Here is a 19,176-nt window from a genome sequence, read left to right as displayed (position 1 = left end):
CAACTTCAAGAACTCCCTTCTTCATAGGCGTCCCATTATTCACAGGATTCCTTTCAGAAGTGTACATGAACTGGTTATTAGCAACCATGTCAATGAGTTCTTGAGCTTCTGCAGGCGTTTTCTTTAGGTGAAAGGATCCACCTGCAGAAGTGTCCAATGACATCTTTGATAACTCAGATAAACCATCATAGAATATATCCAGGATGGTCCATTCTGAAAGCATGTCAGAAGGACACTTTTTGGTCAACTGTTTGTATTTTTCCCAAGCTTCATAGAGGGATTCACCTTCTTTCTGTCTGAAGGTTTGAACATCAGCTCTAAGCTTGCTCAGCTTTTGAGGAGGAAAGTACTTGGCTAAGAAAGCCGTGACCAGCTTATCCCAAGAGTTCAGGCTATCTTTGGGTTGAGAGTCCAACCAGATTCTAGCTCTGTCTCTTACAGCAAAGGGGAAAAGCATGAGCCTGTAGACTTCAGGATCTATTCCATTAGTCTTAACAGTATCACATATCTGCAAGAACTCAGTTAAGAACTGAAAAGGATCTTCAGATGGAAGTCCATGAAACTTGCAGTTCTGCTGCATCAGAGAAACTAATTGAGGTTTCAGCTCAAAGTTGTTTGCTCCAATGGCAGGAATGGAGATGCTTCTTCCATGTAAATTGGAATTAGGTGCAGTAAAGTCACCAAGCATCTTCCTTACATTATTATTATTTTCGGCTGCCATCTCCTCTGCCTGTTCGAAAATTTCTGAAAGGTTATCTCTGGATTGTTGTATTTTAGCTTCTCTTAATTTTTTCTTCAGAGTTCTTTCAGGTTCTGGATCTGCTTCCACAGGAATGTTCTTATCCTTGCTCCTGCTCATATGACAAAGAAGAAGGCACAGAAAAATAATAATAATAATAGAGATCCTTTATTCCACAGTATAGGGATCCCTGTGTGAGTAGAGGAAGAGGGGGAGACAAAGAATGTAATATAATGGAAGAAACACAACTGTGAGGAGGCTAGAGATGTGAGGTGAGATGTTAGGATATGAATGAATAAATAGAAGAAGATGGGAGAGGGGGAATTTTCGAAAATATTTTTTTGAGAAAGAGTTAGTGATTTTTGAAAAATGGTTTTTGAAAAATGTTTAGTATTTTTTTTCGAAAATTTTTGAAATTAAAAATAAAAAATAAAAATAATTAGTTAATTAAAAAGAAATTTTTGAAAAAGAGGGAAGATATTTTCGAAAATGAGAGAGAGAGAGTTAGTTAGGTAGTTTTGAAAAAGTTAAGAAACAAACAAAAAGTTAGTTAGTTAGTTGAAACAAATTTTGAAAAGATAAGAAGTTTGGAAGTTAGAAAAGATATTTTGAAAAGATATTTTTGAAAAAGATAAGATAAGAAGATATTTTTGAAAAGATATGATTGAAGTTAGTTTTGAAAAAGATTTGATTTTTAAAATCTCAATTAATGACTTGATTCATAAGAAATCACAAGATATGATTCTAGAACTTAAAGTTTGAATCTTTCTTAACAAGCAAGTAACAAACTTCAAATTTTTGAATCAAAACATTAATTGATTATGTTATTTTTGAAAATAAGAAAGAGATTTTTGAAAAATAGTTTTGAAATTTTCGAAAATAATTAAGAATTTTGAAAAAGATTTGATTTTTGAAAAAGATTTTGAAAAAGATAAGATTTTCAAATTGAAAATTTGATTTGACTCATGAGAAACAATTTGATTTTAAAAATTTTTGAAAAAGTCAACTCAAATTTTCGAATTTGATGAGAGAAAAAGGGAAGGATATTTTTTTTTATTTTTGAATTTTTATGATGAGAGAGAAAAACACTAAAAAGATGCAATGCATGAAATTTTTAGATTAAAACATGTGATGCATGCAAGAATGCTATGAATGTCAAGATGAACACCAAGAACACTATGAATGTCATGATGAACATCAAGAACATATTTTTGAAAAATTTTTAATGCAAAGAAAACATGCAAGACACCAAACTTAGAATTCTTTAATGCTTACGCACTAAGAATTCAAGAATGCATATGATAAACATGAAAAGACACAAAACAAAAATTCATCAAGATCAAACAAGAAGACTTACCAAGAACAACTTGAAGATCATGAAGAACACTATGAATGCATGATATTTTCGAAAAAATGCAAGATGCATATGCAAGTGACACCAAACTTATGATATGACTCAAGACTCAAACAAGAAACAGAAAAATAATTTTTTGATTTTTATGATTTTCTAATTTTTTTGGTATTTTTCGAAAATTAATTGAAAAAAAAGGAAAATAAGGATTCCAAAATTTTTAATATGAATTCCAGGAATCTTGTCATGTTAATCTAAAGCTTCAGTCCAGGAATTAGACATGGCTCACTAGCCAGCCAAGCTTTCAAAGAAAGCTCCAGTCCAAAACACTAGACATGGCCAATGGCCAGCCAAGCTTCAGTCTTTAACACGAGAGTATATTGCTCTTTGATAACAAATTGCAAGCCTCAGTCCAAATAAATTTAGACATGACTTTACAGCCAGCCAGGCTTCAACATGCTTCATGAGACACTAGAATTCATTCTTAAAAATTTTGAATAAATTTTTGAAAACATTTTTATATAAATTTTTTTTTCGAAAACAGATGAGAAAATTTTGAGAATATTTTTGAAAAATTTTTGAAAAGAAAACGAAAAGAAAGTTACCCAATCTGAGCAACAAGATGAGCCGTCAGTTGTCCAAACTCAAACAATCCCCGGCAACGGCGCCAAAAACTTGGTGCTGTTGCCGGATCAAAAGGGAATCTGGCACTGATGTTACCGGACCAAAAGCTTGCCGAAAACTCAAACAATCCCCGGCAACGGCGCCAAAAACTTGGTGCACGAAATTGTGATCTCTGGTAATGGCTTCTTAGGCCAGATACTCTGATCTAGTTTTACAGTCTGTCACAACTTCGATACAACTAACCAGCAAGTGCACTGGGTCGTCCAAGTAATACCTTACGTGAGTAAGGGTCGAATCCCACGGAGATTGTTGGTATGAAGCAAGCTATGGTCACCTTGTAAATCTCAGTCAGGCGGATATAAAATAATTATGTGGTTTTCGAATTTTAAATAATAAAATAGGAATAGAGACACTTATGTAATTCATTGATAGGAATTTCAGATAAGCGAATGGAGATGCTTTCGTTCCTCTGAACCTCTGCTTTCCTGCTATCTTCATCCAATCAGTCTTACTCCTTTCCATGGCTGGCTTTATGCAAGGGCATCACCGTTGTCAGTGGCTACATCCCCTCCTCTCAGTGAATAATATGCTCACGCACCCTGTCACGGCACGGCTATTCATCTGTCGGTTCTCGATCATGCTGGAATAGGATTCACCCTCCTTTTGCGTCTGTCACTAACGCCCAACAATCGCGAGTTTGAAGCTCGTCACAGTCATTCAATCATTGAATCCTACTCAGAATACCACAGACAAGGTTTAGACCTTCCGGATTCTCTTGAATGCCGCCATCATTCTAGCTTACGCCACGAAGATTCTGGTTAGGAGATCTAAGAGATACTCATTCTAGCTTATTTCATGTAGAACAGAGGTGTTTGTCAGGCACGCGTTCATAGGGGAGATGGTGATGAGCGTCACACATAATCATCACCTTCATCACGTTCTTGGGTGCGAATGGATATCTTAGAAGCGAAATAAGATGAATTGAATAGAAAACAGAAGTACTTTGCATTAATCTTTGAGGAACAGCAGAGCTCCACACCTTAATCTATGGAGTGTAGAAACTCTACCGTATGAAAATACATAAGTGAAGGTCCAGGCATGGCCGTGTGGCCAGCCCCCATGGTCTAAGAACAATGCGCTCAAAGATCCAAAGATGGTAAAAAAGACGTCTAATACAATAGTAAGAGGTCCTATTTATAATAAACTAGTCACTAGGGTTTACATGAGTAAGTAATTGATGAATAAATCCACTTCCGGGGCCCACTTGGTGTGTGTTTGGGCTGAGCCTAAGTGTTGCACGTGCAGAGGCCATTTGTGGAGTTGAACGCCAGTTTCTGTGCCAGTTTGGGCGTTCAACTCTGGTTTTGGATCATTTTCTGGCGCTGGACGCCAGATTTGGGCAGAAGGTTGGTGTTGAACGCCAGTTTACGTCGTCAATTCTTGGCCAAAGTATGAACTATTATACATTTCTGGAAAGCCCTGGATGTCTACTTTCCAACGCAATTGGAAGCGCGCCATTTCGAGTTCTGTAGCTCTAGAAAATCCACTTTGAGTGCAGGGAGGTCAGAATCCAACAGCATCAGCAGTCCTTTTTCAACCTCTGAATCTGATTTCTGCTCAAGTCCCTCAATTTCAGCCAGAAAATACCTGAAATCACAGAAAAATACACAACACATAGTAAAAGTCCAGAAATGTGAATTTAACATAAAAACTAATGAAAACATCCCTAAAAGTAACTAGATCCTACTAAAAACATACTAAAAACAATGCCAAAAAGCGTATAAATTATCCGCTCATCATTGGTTGTATGACAGGGAGAAGAAGCGGGGCTTCAACTTCCTTTGATTCTGAACCTGAGAGAACCTTCCTTAGAATAAGGAGGGAGGCAAGAGACAAACGTGTAGTTGGTGCTGAAGAAGAGGAGGAACACTTTGAGGAATACCTTGAACCAAACATGGAAAAAAACATGGAAAACCATCATGAAGAAGAGGCTCACAACCATGGCGGAAGAGGTCGAGCAAATCATACTGGGGAGGATAGAAGAGTTTTAGGCTCTTATATCAATCCAAACCCGGGAAACTGTGGAAGTATGATTCAAAAGCCAACCATCCATGCCAACAATTTTGAACTGAAGCCACAGCTCATCACCCTTGTGCAGAACAACTGTTCATTGGGAGGAAGTGTCCAAGAGGACCCAAATCAACATTTAACCACCTTCCTGAGAATATGTGACACAGTGAAGTCTAATGGTGTTCATCCTGACACCTATAGACTGCTTTTATTTCCATTCTAACTCAGGGATAAGGCAACCAAGTGGCTGGAATCTTTCCCAAGGGAAAGCTTGACAACTTGGGAAGACGTGGTGAACAAATTCTTAGCAAGATTTTACCCTCCTCAACGAATCAATAGGTTGAGAGCTGAGGTCCAAACTTTCAGGCAACAATATGGTGAGACTCTATATGAATCATGGGAGAGGTTTAAAGACCTAACAAGGAGGTGTCCACCTGACATGTTCAATGAATGGGTGCAGCTGCACATTTTCTATGAAGGGCTCTCTTATGAGTCAAAGAAGGCCGTAGACCATTCATCCGGAGGATCTTTGAACAAGAACAAAACCATTGAGGAGGCTATAGATGTCATTGAAACAGTAGCAGAGAACGACTACTTCTATGCTTCTGAAAGAGGGAACACAAGAGGAGTAATAGAGCTAAACAATGTAGATGCTCTGTTGGCCCAAAACAAGCTCATTACCCAACAGCTGGCTGACCTCACCAAGAAGATGGAGAGGAACCAAGTGGCAGCAATCTCCACTTCATCAACAACCCAAGAAGGAGTGAATGAAGAAGCAGAGGGTAGCCAGGAGCAAGCCAACTACATTGGGAATTCACCAAGGCAAAACCATGATCCATACTCCAAGAACTACAACCCTGGAAGGAGGAATCACCCAAACTTTGGGTTGGGAAATCAACAAGACCAAAGCCTTGATCAAAGGCGCCCAAATCCAAATAATGCAGCCCACCAACACTTCACCTCTAGACCATATCAACATCCCAATAACAACACCTCTCCACATTCATTTCAAGGCCAGAACAACCCTCATCAACCTGACCTATCATCATTTGATGAAAGAATCTCAAGGATTGAAAGTCTACTTGAAGGCATATGCAAGGATATCCAGGACAGTAAAGCATTCAGAGAGGAAGTGCAGTCAAATATGCAAAATCAGGATGCTGCCATCAAGAAGCTTGAGACATAAATTGGCTATTTATTCAAATAAATTCTCAGCCACAACCTTCGCAGTAAAACTAACTCAACCAAAAGGGAGGAGTCTCAGGCTATCACCCTTCGGAGTGGGAAGGAACTGAAGGAAACCCCCCAGAAACCACAAGCCAGAAACCACAAGAAGAGCAGGACGAAGCTCAAGTTCCGACTTTGTGTTCACAAAAAGGGGAAGGAGTGCTGAAACTAGACATCCCAAGAGTCCCATACCCTCAGCAACTAAAGAAGAAGGGAGACGACAATCAGTTTTCGAGATTTTTAGAAATCTTCAAGAAGCTGCAAATCAACATACCCTTTGCTGAAGCAATAGAACAAATGCCACTCTACGCCAAGTTCTTGAAGGAGCTCATGACTAAGAAAAGAAGTTGGAAGAACAACGAGACTGTGATACTAACAGAAGAGTGTAGTGCTATCATTCAGCACAAACTGCCCCAGAAATTGAAGGATCCTGGGAGTTTTCAGATCCCTTGCATTATAGGGGAAATCACAGTGGAGAAAGCCCTTTGTGACTTATGAGCCAGCATCAATTTGATGTCAGTAGCTATGATGAGGAAGATGAAGATAGAGGAGGCTAAACCAACAAAAATGGCCCTATAGTTGGCAGACAGGTCGTTCAAGTTCCCGCATGGCGTCGTAGAAGATTTGCTGGTGAAAGTGGGAGATTTTATCTTCCTAGCAGACTTTGTAGTGCTGGACATGCAGGAGGAAGCCAAGGCTTCCATCATCCTGGGAAGACCGTTCTTGGCCACTGCTGGAGCTGTCATTGATGTCCAAAAATGTAATCTTACCTTAAGACTACACAATGAAGAGATGACATTCAATGTGTTCAAGGCCATGAGTTACCCACCAGAACAATTGGAGGAATGCATGAGGTTAGATATACTTGAGGAGGAAGTGCAAGAGAATTTTGAAGAAGAAGAACCTGAAGAACCTGAGAGATTGGTAGATGAGGAATCTGAATCAAGTGAAGAGGTTGCAACAGCAGAGATTCATATACAAGGTGCACCAAAGGAAGAAAACAAAAAGTCAGAAGCACCTAAACTTGAACTTAAAGCACTACCACCCACTCTCAAATATGCATACTTAGGAGAACACGAAAGTTACCCAGTGATCATAAGTTCATGCCTCAGCCGAGATCAAGAGGAAGAATTGCTCAAAGTATTGCGACAACATAAAGACGCCATTGGTTGGACTCTTGCTGACCTAAAGGGGATAAGTTCAGCCATATGCATGCACAAGATACTGCTGGAAGATGATGCCAAACCATCCATTCAATCCCAAAGGAGGTTGAACCCTATCATGAAGGAAGTAGTACAGAAAGAAGTTTTGAAGTTATGGCATGGAGGGGTGATCTACCCAATCTCAGACAGCCCGTGGGTTAGTCCCGTGCATGTTGTCCCAAAAAAAGGAGGAATCACCGTGGTTCCCAATGAGAAGAACGAATTAATTCCTACAAGGATAGTCACAGGATGGCGGATGTGCATAGACTACAGGAAGCTCAATGAGGCTACACGAAAAGATCATTTCCCCTTCCATTCATGGATCAGATGTTGGAAAGACTTGCAGGGCACGCATATTATTGTTTTCTCGACAGTTATTCAGGATACAACCAAATAGTGGTTAATCCCAGAGATCAAGAGAAAACCTCATTCACTTGCCCATATAGAGTGTTTGCCTACAGGCGCATGCCATTTGGGTTATGTAATACACCTGCAACTTTCCAACGCTGCATGCTTTCTATCTTTTCAGATATGATAGAAAAATTCATTGAAGTTTTTATGGATGATTTCTCAGTATTCGGAGATTCCTTCCCTAGTTGTCTACATCACCTCGCCTTGGTATTGAAAAGATGCCAAGAGACCAATTTGGTCTTGAACTGGGAGAAATGCCACTTTATGGTGACAGGAGGAATAGTCCTGGGTCACAAGGTTTCTAACCAAGGCATTGAGGTTGACAGAGCTAAAATAGAACTCATTGAAAAACTGCCTCCACCCAATGATGTCAGGGCAATTAGGAGTTTTTTGGGGCATGCTGGTTTTTACAGAAGATTTATTAAAGATTTTTCAAAGATAGCCAAGCCCTTAAGCAATCTCCTTATATCTGATACACCATTCATCTTTGATGAAACATGCATGTTAGCCTTTGAAAATTTGAAAATGAGGTTGTCCTCTGCTCTTATCATTTCCCCACCTGATTGGAATTTACCGTTTGAATTGATGTGTGATGCATCTGATTTTGCAGTTGGGGCAGTGTTAGGACAGAGGAAAGACAACTTAGTCCATGTGATATACTAAGCTAGCAAAGTTCTTAATGATACTCAAAGAAATTATACCACTACTGAAAAGGAGTTACTAGCAATAGTTTTTACATTTGACAAGTTTAGATCATACCTCATCGGTGCTAAAGTGATTATTTTTACAGATCACACAGCACTTAAATATTTGTTTGCCAAGCAAGAATCAAAACCAAGACTAATAAGTTGGATCTTATTGTTGCAGGAATTCAATATTGAAATTAGAGACAAGAAGGGAGTGGAAAACAAGGTAGCAGATCACCTATCCAGGATCCCTCATGATAAAGGTGGAGCACATGATACAAGTGTGAATGAGCTCTTCCCGGATGAGCAGTTGGTGACAATTCACAAAGCACCATGGTTCGCAGACATTGCCAACTTCAAGGCATCTGGAGCATTACCTCCAGAGATAAATAAATATCAAAAAAAGAAGCTCATGAATGATGCAAAATACTTTGTCTGGGATGAGCTATATCTCTTCAAGAAGTGTTCAGATGGAATCCTTAGAAGATGTGTTTCAGAAAAAGAAGGACGAGAGGTCATGTGGAACTACCATGGCTCATGTTATGGAGGACACTTTGGAGGAGACAGAACTGCAGCAAAAGTGTTACAAAGCGGATTCTTTTGGCCCACCCTTTTCAAAGATGCAAAAGAACTAGTAAGGAGCTGCAATGAATGCCAAAGATCTGGAAACTTACCCAAACGAAATGAGATGCCACAGAATTTCATCTTGGAACTGGAACTGTTTGATGTGTGGGGAATTGATTTTATGGGACCATTCCCAACCTCATATACAAACAATTACATTTTGGTGGCAGTAGATTACGTCTCCAAGTGGGTAGAGGCTATTGCAACCCCAACAAATGATAACAAGGTTGTCATGAACTTCCTCAGGAAGAATATCTTTAGCCGGTTTGGAGTCCCACGAGCACTCATCAGTGATGGAGGGAGCCATTTTTGTATCAAACCACTAGAAGCTCTTCTCCTACGATATGGGGTAAAACATAAGGTAGCTACACCATATCATCCCCAAACAAGTGGACAAACTGAGATATTCAACAGAGAGCTAAAGAGGATTCTGGAAAAGACTGTGGGTGCATCAAGAAAGGATTGGTCGAAGAAGCTGGATGATGCTCTTTGGGCATACAGAACAGCATTCAAAACACCACTTGGGATGTCCCCCTTATCAACTGGTTTATGGGAAAGCTTGTCACTTACCACTGGAGCTGGAACACAGGGCTCTCTGGGCTATCAAGATACTAAACTTTGACAGCATTGCTGCTGGTTCAAAGAGGATCTTACAGCTGCAAGAAATGGAGGAATTCAGGTCACAAGCCTATGAAAACACCAAGATGTATAAAGAGAAGGCAAAGAGAAGACATGACTTGCATGTTGTACCTAGGAGTTTCGAAAAGGGGCAACGAGTACTCCTCTACAATTCCAAATTGAGACTATTCCCAGGAAAACTCAAATCAAGGTGGTCCGGACCCTTTCTTGTCAAAAATGTTTCGCCTTATGGACATATCGAAATCATGGATGAAGGCTCTGAAAGGACTTTTACAGTGAATGGACAAAGACTCAAGCATTATCTGGGCAACATGGCGGAAAACCCCAGAGTAAATTACCACCTCAAGTAAAGGAGGAACCGTCGAGCTAGCGACGATAAAAGAGCGCTCTGTTGGGAGGAAACCCAACCTCAGGTAGTTTCCTTTTCATCTATATTTCAATAAGGATCACAAGTTGTTTCCCCTTGTATTGCGAGGAGCTAAGTTTGGTGTTCCACACCTAAACAAGTCAAGAGTGAAAGTGTGATTCTAAGTTTGGTGTTCCACCAAAGACATTAGAATTACACCCCACTCCCAAAATACATTGCTAGCTCCAACCAATCAAGGGAAACCACTTAGATGTAGTTAGGCTTTAGTAATAATTGTCATATTAACAACAAGATATGAAGTTCTCTGCATATATGCAATGTTTTGTACTGGGCAAGGAACTAAGTTTGGTATTCGCACACCAAAGTAAGTTCAATAGCCACAAGCACACATACAAGCTAATTATATCTCAAGTGCTTTGGGAACAAGCAACTTCCAATAACTATACATGAATCTTATGAGGAAATAGTGCATCTTCACCCAAGGAAGTGAAGTAGCAAGGACTAGGATGATGACAAAGAAAGAGAGCAACTAGAAATCATCACCCGAAAGTTGTATTGTCACTTAATTCCATTATACTAAGAATTGTTGAAAATTGGAAGTCCGAATGCACTTTTGATTAATAGATACTCATAGTTGGAACCTTTTTCAATTCTGTCTTTTAAGTTTTTGGTGTTGACGAAGGTCTCTGTGTGCTAGTCTTTATGTTACTACACCATCTCCTTACTTAATTGTATGTTTGTCCCTTTAAATCAAATGAAAAGAGAATGAGTTGTATTTAAAAACCAGAGAGGAGTTCATACTATGGAGTAAGTTCATAAGTTTGTGGTATGATCATAAGTTAGCTAAGTTGGTTCAACCACAAGGTGGGAGGACAACTATCTGTCATGAATACCATGCTTGAGACACACCCCATGAGACTAGCTAAATAAGAAGATCCTAATAAGAAAAAGGGAAAGAACAATCAAAGTTGAGGAATAAAAGAAAAAGACTAAGCAATAAGGCTAGGCACCAATGGTTTTAAATCTTGAGGCATGTGTCTGTGGTGTTCCTGTGTGAGGGATCTACTTGGATGAATAAGCTCTTAGGGGTGCCTTATCACTTGGTAACTTGGGTTAACTAACTCGGGATTATCAGCTGAAAGTCCACTATCAAGAGTAACCATCATCACAGAACATTTAGTAACCCAAAGAGGTGATGGACACCAAGGCCTCAAAAAAAAAAAATGAATAAACTATATGCCTGTGGTGTGTATGTATGGGGGAGAGACTTGAGGGAGTAAGTCCTTAGGGGTGTCTCAACACTTAGCACCTTGAACCAACTGGTTCGGGAGTCTTGGCTGAAAGCTTATCTTAAAGAGTTGCCCCCTTACAGACACTTAGCCTAAGAACACAAATAAGCCCTGAAATAACGACAAAAGGATCAATAAATAAAAGTTTCATGGATGCAATCATAGTGAGTATTCTAGGATATGATAAAGGTCTGAAAGCCAGGAATGAACCTAAATTGCTATGCATGAAACCACCATAAAACCAGGGACATGACTTCCACAAGAATAACTCATTTCTCTTGGTATCCCATTCATCATTCTCTTGTTCCAGTACTTGCTTAGGGACAAGCAAGCTTTAAGTTTGGTGTTGTGATGCCAGGGCATTTTGGCCAGTTTCATTGACCTTTTTTTTACTGTTTTTAGGATAGTTTCATGCATTTTCTTAGGAAATAAGCTAGTTTTGGGTAGATATTCACTTACACCTTGATTCAAGCATACATTGTGCATTTTACATGATTTCATGAGGATTTTGCATGAGTTTAGTGACAAATTGTATTATGCATTACCCATGACTTGGACTAGAACTTTGATGCACTCTATTGCCTGGTTTCAGGACCAAAGGAAGCAAGGAATGGGAGGTAACTTGCAAAGTTAATGAGAAAAGTGACTGCCAATGACGCTCTCGAAGCCATCATTACCCACGTTAAGAGTCACGTTAACTAAGTTAACGTGAACTCTAATGTGAAGAAGGGAAATTGAGCCAACGTTAGTGACACTTAACATTATCACTAACGTTGGACAATGCTCACAAGTGGCCACGTTAGAGTCCACGTTAACTTAGTTAACGTGGCCTCTAACGTTAAAAGGGGGAAAGGAAGAAAAACGTTAGTGACATTCAACATTGTCACTAACGTTGGCCTAAGTGCACAATGCCACGTTAATATTCCACGTTAACTTAGCTAACGTGGAGGCTAACGTGAGAGAAGAAGGTGATGGCCAACGTTAGTGACACTCAACATTGTCACTAACGTTGGAAGGAGCCACACAAGCCACTATGAGCCACGTTAACTCCCACGTTAACTTAGTTAACGTGGAAGCTAACGTGGATGAGGAATGATGAGCCAACGTTAGTGACACTCATCATTGTCACTAACGTTGGAGATGGCTAAGCATGGCCACGTTATAAGCCACGTTAACCTAGTTAACGTGGATTCTAACGTGAGACATGGGGGCACATTGGAACGTTAGTGACAATGTTGAATGTCACTAACGTTCTCAAAGGATGGCAAGCCCACGTTAAAGAGCCACGTTAACTAAGTTAACGTGGGCTCTAACGTAGGAGCAATGGGGGCTTTTCAACGTTATTAGGAAAGTTAAGTCCCAATAATGTGTGCGAAGGACCTAGAGGCAACGTTGGTGGCAACGTTTGTGCCACTAACGTTGAGGTTAACGTGGCTTTTACTTAGGAACGTTAGTGAGAAAGCTGATTGTCACTAACGTTCTCGAACTCATTCTTTCACTAAACGTTAACAACCCTAACGTCCTGAGCTAAAATCTCTGCCCACTTCACACTTTCTCTCTGCAAGTAAAGCCAAGCCCAAATGAAGAAGAGAACTGCTTCAAACTCAAGATCCAAAGGCCCAAGACTTGAAGAGCCAACAAGAAGATGAGAAGAGTAGTATATATAGGAGTAGCTTTGAATTATTTTGGGGAGTTGCTGGGAGTTGGAAAAATAGCATAGAACTACTTCCTGTATTTTACTTTCTCTGCTCTTCTAGTTTTCATCATGTATTCTCCATCTTTGTTTTTATTTTCCAGAGCTATGAACAACTAAACCCCTTTCATTGGGTTAGGGAGCTCTGTTGTAATTTGATGGATCAATACTAATTTTTATTATTCTTCTTCTATCTTTTCTCTTGATTTTACTTGAAAGCTTTCGATCTTCATCCAATTGGGTAGTTATCTTGGAAAAGAAACTATTCATACTTGGATCTCTTCTGAACCTTGGAAGAGGAATGAAGAGATCAAGCTAGAAATACTTTCTCATGCTGGACCAAATTGGGTTTGGATGGATATGTGACTATAATCCTCTCAATACTTGATTTGGGAAATGCATGTGGTATAATCAGTGACCATACTTCATCTCTTCTCATGAGCAATTGACCAAGGAATTGGCTATTGATCAAAATTTGAGAGATTGAATTACAAGAAATTGTAATTCAATCACTTAAGATTGCCAAGGAGATCAATGAGTGCATTGATTGAGGAAGAGATGTAAATGAGATTGATCCGGAGAATGCAACATCTCCTAAGCCCAATGAACTCCCCATTTCTGATATTACCCATTCTCTTTAATTTCTGTCATTTACATTTATGAGCAATTCCCCCATTCCCATTTAAGATTCAGCAATTTACTTTCTGTCATTTACTTTCCCGCATTTAACTTTCTGCAATTCTCAACTCAATTTCTGATTCACTCAACTAGAACATTTCTCTAATTAAAGTTGCTTGATCAATCATTCCTTGTGGGATTCGACCTCACTCTATTGTGAGTTTTTACTTGACGACAAATTCGGTATACTTGCTGAAGGAAATTTGTTATGAGACAAGTTTTCCGTGTATCAGACACTTAGCTAGAAGTTCTTGTAGTTCTTTCCACAGGGGTTGGAGAGATTTTTCCACTGAAGGTGGTGGAAGAGAGGTTTCATTGTTTGAGAGAAAGATATTGTAGTTAGGAGGTGGTTCAAATTGGTGAACGTCTTGAGGTGGTGTATAAAAAAATTATGGTTCATGGGAGTATTGGTATTGGGAATGTGGTGGTGCTAGGTATGGTTCATATGGTGGTTAGTATGGTGGATATGGGTTGGAATCATATGGAGGTGAATGGTGGTATGAGGCTTGTGAGTATGAGGGATAACAATGTTGAGGGTTTGGGTCATAATTTTGTATATTGTGGGTTGGATGGTAGCCATGAAAGATTGGAGGGGGTTGTTGCCATGAAGGTTGATCATAAGCATGTGGATCCTCCCAAATTTGATATCCATTCCCACAATGTTGTTCCTCATTGAAGCTTTCACTCCCTACAACATAATTGTAAGCAAACTCATAGCCAAAAGGATGAGAATTCATAGTGAAAGAGAAAACAAAAACAAAATCTAACAAGAAACAAAGAAAGCAAAGTTCTAAAACTAACAAAAACTAACAAAGAAGCAAAAGGCAGACATATTTACAATATTCACATATATACAATAGCCAATAACATAACACCATTGCAATTCCCCGGCAACAGCGCCATAAATTTGATACCAAGAATTATCATCGGTCTAGAAATTTCTCTTAATAGAAAAGGAAATTCGTTGTAAGCATAGTTCCAAACCAACTAATAATTCACAATAAAATTTAAAAGATTAGTTGTCACAAGTACAAACTCCAATGAAAATTAACCGAAGTATTTAAACCTCGGGTCGTATCACAAGGAATTGCAATGAAGTGAATGATTATTGGCTATGAAGGAATATGGGGGTTTTGGTTTGGTAAAAGGGGCAAGGAAATAAATGCCAAGAAAACTAAAGAAAACAATTAAAGAAAGCAAATAATAAAGAGAGACATTCATGGCAAGGGTTGAGATCATAGGCTTTCTATCCTAGTCATACAATGAATGACAAGAATTTATCCTATTTTGTCATCTCTAGCAATGGAAGAAAGTACATTGTTGTCTTCACATGAGAGAAAGTCAAATAAGACTAGCTAATCTCACTCCAATAGTCCTAATCAACTTACTAATTGAATTAGCTAAAGATTAGCGCTAATGGAAACAATATTAGCCAACAACTATGGATCACCAATCTAAATTGGGTATTCATGACTCAAGATTGCCTAATTCCTCTTTCCAAGCCAAGAATGCTCAAAAGGCTACTCTAACATCCAACCAAGCATTTTCTCCAACACTTGGAAGGTATAAAAAGGAAGCATAATAAATTGCAAGAAATATAAATTCTACAACTTCCAATTGGAAGGAAACAATAATAATAACTCAATTAAACAAGAAAGAAACATAAAACCTCAATTGCATTAAAAGGAAATTTAAATCCAACAAAGAGTTCATAATCATAAAAGAGGCATGAAAAGGGAAATTAACACTACAAGCTAAGAGAATTTAGATATAGAAACACGAAATTGAAGGGAAAATAAGATGAAAGCAAGAATTAAACCCTAGATCTAAGATGCAAATACCCTAAGAACCCTAATTCTAGAGAGAAGAGGGAGCTTCTCTCTCTAGAAACTAAACTACATGTTGCTAAGCTACAACTAATTGCTCCCCCCTTTGCTCAATCTTCAATTCTGCATGAAATACCTTCAGAAACGAGTTGGATTTAGGCCTGGGCAGCTCAGAAATCGCCCCCAGTGTTTTCACTTTAAGTGAGTCACGTGCCGAGCGTCACGCGTGCGCGTCATTGGCCAAAACTCCTACTCACGCGTACACGTGGGTGACGCGTGTGCGTGGCTTGCAAATCTTCAATTCACGCGTACGGGTGGATGACGTGTGCGCGTAGCCCTCAATTCTCCAAATGCTCATTTCTTCATGAATTCTCCACTTTTCATGCTTTTCTCTTCACTTCTTCCATCCAATACTTGCCTTATGAACCTGAAATCACTCAACAAACACATCAAGGTATCGAATGGAATTAAGGTGAATTAAAATTACCAATTTAAGGGCCTAAAAAGTATGTTTTTACACTTAAGTACAAATTAAGGGAGAATTATAAAACCATGCTATTTCATTGAATAAATGTGAGGAAAGGTGATAAAATCCCCCAAATTAAGCACAAGATAAACAAAAAAATTGGGTTTATCACTGTGCCCCTCTTCCTCACTCACCACCTCTCATTCGAATCCTATTGTCTTTTCTTCTTCTTCTATTCTTACCTTTTCTCGAGGACAAGCAAATTTTTAAGTTTGGTGTGGTAGGAGCCCTGTTCTCTCATAAATAATTGAATCTCATGGCTCCAAAAAGTGGCAAGACCACCCCAAGGAACAAGAAAGAAAACAAATCAACAGTTGTTTTCAAACCTGTTCCATTCCTTACCAAACAACATGAAGAACATTATCACAAGATAATGAGTAAAAGTCTAGAAATCCCTGAACTGGGATTCAACTTAGGAGAAGAAGAATACCCAGAGATCCAAGAGCAAATTCGAAGTAGTGGATGGGAGATTCTGACTGATCCTTAGTCTAAATTTGGATACAACATGATCCATAAATTCTATGCAAATCTGTGGATGACAGATAAGCAAAAGAAAGATGGAACAGCCTTCCATACTTTTTGACTATGTTTAGGGGGAAGATCATGTATTTTCATCTAGATAGGGTGAGAGAGATCTTCAAATTACCTTTGCAAAATGATGACCGTGAATCATACAACAGAAGGGTTGTAGCCAACCAAAAACTGGATCAAGTCCTAGAGGACATATGCTTGCCTTGAACTCAGGGGATTGAGAATACAAAAGGGTAGCCATGCCAGCTAAAAAGGGCAAACCTCAAGCCTGTTGCTAGAGAATGGATAGACTTCATTGGGCATTCTATACTCCCCACAAGTAACTGCTCTGAAGCCACTATTCCAAGAGCTGTGATGATTCACTGCATCATGACGGGAAATGAGGTGGAAGTCCTCCAAATAATGCCCCGTGAGATTTACAAGATGGCAAACAAGGTGTCCACTAATGCAATGCTAGCTTATCCAAATCTCATCTTTCAGCTATGCCAAGAGGCTAAGGTTATGATCCCATCAAACAACTTTATTCCAGTGGAAAAACCAATCACCAAGCAGGTGATAGAGAGTTCCAAGATAGAAGAGGATCAACCCAAAAGGAAAGCACCTGAGCCTTCCAAAGAGATCCCTCCAATGGAGTATTGGGACTAGATAAAGGCATCTATAATACACTTGCAGAGCACTTGAGATTAGCTCAGAGAGGAGCAGAAAGATCAGACCAGCATGATTTGCAAACTGATCAAGGAGCAGGAGAAGCAAGGGCGTGAGTTGGAGGAGCTGAAGCACCAGAAGCACTCCCATGAAGAGCCCAGTGCCCCTCAAGTAGAAGAGCCATGCGTCCCATAACCTGAAGAGCCCAGAGCCTCTCAAGCTGAAGGTTGTTGAGTTTCAACCCTGTGAATATTCCTATCCTTGTCTCACGTATTTCCATCCTAATTTATAGTTGCATGATCACTAGTAGTATTTAAGTCTTTATTTTTATTTTAATTAGGATTACATAAGCATTAGTAGTAATTAAGATGCAATAAAATAGTAGATTTTTTTAGAAGAATTAAGATGCATAAATTTTTTACTTTTCCAATAAAGAATAGTTAATTATTTTAATGTGGTGTTATTGCTTTACTTTTCTGAATGTATGAGTAAATAGTGCATATTTGAGGTTGAATTTTAGAATGCTGGCTCTTGAAAGAATGAAGAAAAAGAAAAAGTATTATTGTTGATTTGAAAAATCTAAAATTTGATTCTTGAAGTAAGATAAAGTAGCAAAGAAAAAGAAAAAGCATGATTCATGCAAAAAAAACTTTGGTGAAAAAGAAAAGAAAATGCCATTAGCTCTTTAAACCAAAAGGCAAGAGCAAAAAGCCAGTAACCCTTTAAAACAAAAGGCAAGGGTAAAAGGATCCAAGGCTTTGAGTATCAGTGGTTAGGAGGGCCTAAAGGAAACAAAATCCTGGCCTAAGCGGCTCAACTAAGCTGTCCTTAACCACGTGCTTGTGGCGTGACGGTGTCAAGTGAAAAGCTTGAGACTGAGCGGTTAAAGTCCTGATCCAAAACAAAAAATAGTGAACTTAAGAACTCTGGACACCTCTATCTGGGGACTCTAGCAAAGCTGAGTCACAATCTGAAAAGGTTCACCTAGGTAAAGTGTCTGTGGCATTTATGTATCCGTTGGTAATATTGGAAAACAAAGTGCTTAGAGCCACGACCAAGACTCTAAAAAGATGTGTTCAAGAAAAAAAAGAGTTGAACTAGGAGAATCAATAATATCATCTAAACTCTAAGTTCCTAAAGATGCCAGCCATTCTGATTTTCAATGGATAGTGAGATGCCAAGAATATTCAGAAGCAGAAAGCTACTAAGTCCCACTCATCTAATTGAATCTGAGCTTCATTGGAAACTCAAAGATTTATTGCATCCTAATCTTCTTTTCATCCTATCTTATTTTTAGTTAATTGGGGACAAACAACAGCTTAAGTTTGGTGTTGTGATAAGCGGATATTTTATACGCTTTTTGGCATAGTTTTCATATAGTTTTTTATTTGTTTTGTTTAGTTTTTATTAAGTTTTTACAGGTTTTAGTGTTAAATTCACATTTTTGGGTTTTACTTTGAGTTTGTGTATTTTTGTACAATTTCAGGTAATTTCTGGTTGAAATTGAGGAGTTGGAGGAAAAGTCTGATTCAAAGACAAAGAAAGCACTGCAGATGCTGTCCAGATCTGTCCAAATGGAGGGTTCTCAACGGCTCTGGAAAGTGGACTTCCAGAGCTCTCTCATAATATGTAATAGTCCATACTTTGCTTCAGATTAGAAGGCCCAAAAATGGCGTCCAGTGCCTCCTGCCCACTTCCAGGCGTCCAGTGCCCAAGGAGCAGAGCCCAGCATCCAAACGCCCAAAGAGGACTCCCTAGCCAGCGTTTCACACCCTAGAAGCCTCATAGCACATGAATCTCATCAAATCTCAGCCTAAACACTCACTAAGTGGGCCCCAGAAGTGGATTTTGGCACTAAAAATACTGTTTTACCCTTACTAGTCATTAGTTTAGTATTTAAGGGATTTGATTTATGTTATTCGAACACTTTTGACACTTTTACCATACTTTACACGTTCACCACTGTATTTCCTTTCAGTATGAGTTTCTAAACCTACTAGGTTGAAGGGAGGAGCCCTGCTGAGTCCTATGAATTAATAAAAGTATTA

At 39.0% G+C, this 19,176-nt stretch overlaps 1 non-coding gene across 1 annotated transcript; it reads left to right on the top strand.

Moving 5' to 3' along the window:
* Positions 1–217: 217 nt before the first annotated feature.
* On the top strand, positions 218–325 carry LOC112725479 (small nucleolar RNA R71). The gene has a single exon (XR_003164585.1). It is a non-coding gene; the product is annotated as a small nucleolar RNA R71 (small nucleolar RNA).
* Positions 326–19,176: the final 18,851 nt, after the last annotated feature.

This window comes from Arachis hypogaea, chromosome 11, assembly GCF_003086295.3.
Source record: "Arachis hypogaea cultivar Tifrunner chromosome 11, arahy.Tifrunner.gnm2.J5K5, whole genome shotgun sequence".
NCBI classification, from domain to species: domain Eukaryota; kingdom Viridiplantae; phylum Streptophyta; class Magnoliopsida; order Fabales; family Fabaceae; genus Arachis; species Arachis hypogaea.
The sequence above is the reverse complement of the archived record's forward strand: the minus strand, read 5'-3'. Positions and strand labels throughout refer to the sequence as shown.